This window comes from Myotis davidii, unplaced genomic scaffold (genome assembly GCF_000327345.1).
Source record: "Myotis davidii unplaced genomic scaffold, ASM32734v1 scaffold96, whole genome shotgun sequence".
Taxonomy (NCBI): domain Eukaryota; kingdom Metazoa; phylum Chordata; class Mammalia; order Chiroptera; family Vespertilionidae; genus Myotis; species Myotis davidii.
This window is the reverse complement of record NW_006289416.1, coordinates 2717778-2720125: the sequence shown is the minus strand read 5'-3', so window position 1 is coordinate 2720125 and position 2348 is coordinate 2717778.

Below are 2348 nucleotides of genomic sequence, written 5' to 3'. Positions count from 1 at the left end.
GCACATCCCCAGTAGGGGGTGTGTAGGAGGCAGCTGATCTATGTTTCTTTCTCATCAGTGTTTCTAACTCTCTATCCCTCTCCCTTCCTCTCTGCAAAAAAATAAATAAAATATATATTTTTAAAAAAGTGTAAGTATCAAAAGTAGTGAATATCATGTACTAAATCATACCATGTTGTTCTCCATTAAATGATGCCAGTTTGGGAAGGTACATACTTTTTCTCCCTCCATGTGTCCTGTACAGTGAACATGTCTGCATGCTTGTACCTAGAGCCCTTTCAGTGACTCATCTATCAGGTCCCCTAGACACCAGAGAAGGTTTGCAAAACCATACACATTAACTCCTTCCAAGATTGAGAGCACTGAAAACCTGCACTGCCCACCTGAGCCCCAGTTTCTCAGGGGATACAGTCCTGCCACCTAGTACTGATGCCATCGTGGGAGAGGTCTCTGCCACCTCCAGAGCTGCTCTAACATTTCCACTGAAGGGCATGGCAGGACCTTCTCAAGAGGTCTGCAGAAATAACCCAAGAAACCTCTCCCCAACCCCCAGATGTAAGAAGTTGCTGCATTCTCCTCAGGCCATTGCAGGGAAGGGGAAGTGAGGAGAGGGCTAGTGGGAGAGAGTACCCCTTATCCGTGCTTCAACTTGAGCAGATTAATTTTTTAAAATACATTTGACTTCCTTATAAGATTTTGTTTCAGCAAAGCTTACAAGATGGTTAATTAGTATTTCTAGAGGTTATTCACATCTGCTCCCACTTAAGGTTGCTAGGTTCAGCAAATAAAATACATGATATCCAACTAATTTTGAATTTCAGATAAGCAACAAAAGGAATTTTAGTATAATTATGTTCCACATATTACATGGGACATACTTATACTAAAGAATGATGAGTTGTTTTCTGAAATTCAAATTTGTAACTGTGCCCTGTATTTTATCTGGTGCTCCTACCCTATGCCCAATGACCAACAGCCCTTTCTCCCACTCAAGAGCCTGAAAAAGTGGCAGACTGATTCCTCAAAGTAGTCATTTGATTCATTAAAATGATATGCATAATAAAAATTTAAAAACAACCACGAAATATTTGGAAAGTAGAAAAAAATGAAAGAGACACTATAATGAGTCGATCAGAATGGAAGGCTGGGTCCAACTCTTTTAACAACCTTTCTGACTCTTACCTATAAAAGATAAATTATAGTATAAACCCTACTGTCTTGGATTGATTATAAGGGGAAAATGTGGTATATGTAAAGGTTTTGTATGTTCAAAACACCATAGAAATATAAGCAATTGTATTGATTAAGAGCATGAAGCAAACTGTAGCATAAGAAAACTAGTTTAACACCAATTAGCAGTTGGTTCTTGTTTGCAGACCTCAGCAAACTTGAACCAAAAATCACTGCCAGGCAGAGATACAATGGCTAAGCCTTATGGAAGAGAAAATGTTGCTGCCTTCCACAGGGCACTAAGGTTGCTCTTATGAATGTTCACGGAGTTTGAAACCAAACTTGTGTTTGTAATGAGCACTGGGTACATAATCAGTGCGTACCATAAGATGCTTTCTAAGGTGGCTCCTGAGCCATTTTGCCTAGATAACCACATAAAAATGGCCAAGTCTGCAGTATAGTTAATAACATTGTACAAATTTCAATTTCCTGATTTTTTTCAGCTATTTTTATCTAACATTTTTTTATTGCTTAAAGTATTACAAAGGGTATTACATATGTGTCCATTTTTCCCCCCGCCCTAGACAGTCCCCTAGCCTCCCCTATCCCCCAGTGTCTTATGTCCATTGGTTATGCTTATATGCATGCATACAAGTCCTTTGGTTGATCTCTTGCCCCCTACCTCCTGCCCTCCAACCCTCCCTGGCCTTCCCGCTGCAGTTTGACAATCTGTTTGAAGCAGCTCTGCCTCTATTATTGTATCTATTATTGTTCAAAAGTTTATAATGGTCTCTATTATCCACGAATGAGTGAGATCATGTGGTATTTTTCCTTCATTGACTGGCTTATTTCACTTAGCATAATACTCTCCAGTTCCATCCATGCTGTTGCAAATGGCAAGAGTTCCTTCCTTTTTAGAGCAGCATAGTATTCCATCGTGTAGATGTACCACAGTTTTCTAATCCATTCATCTACTGATGGGTACTTAGGCTGTTTCCAGATCTTAGCTATGGTGAATTGTGCTGCTATGAACATAGGGGTGCATATATCCTTTCTGATTGGTGTTTCTGGTTTCTTGGGATATATTCCTAGAAGTGGGATCACAGGGTCAAATGGGAGTTCCATTTGTAGCTTTTTGAGGAACCTCCATACTGTCTTCCATAGTGGCTGACCCAGTC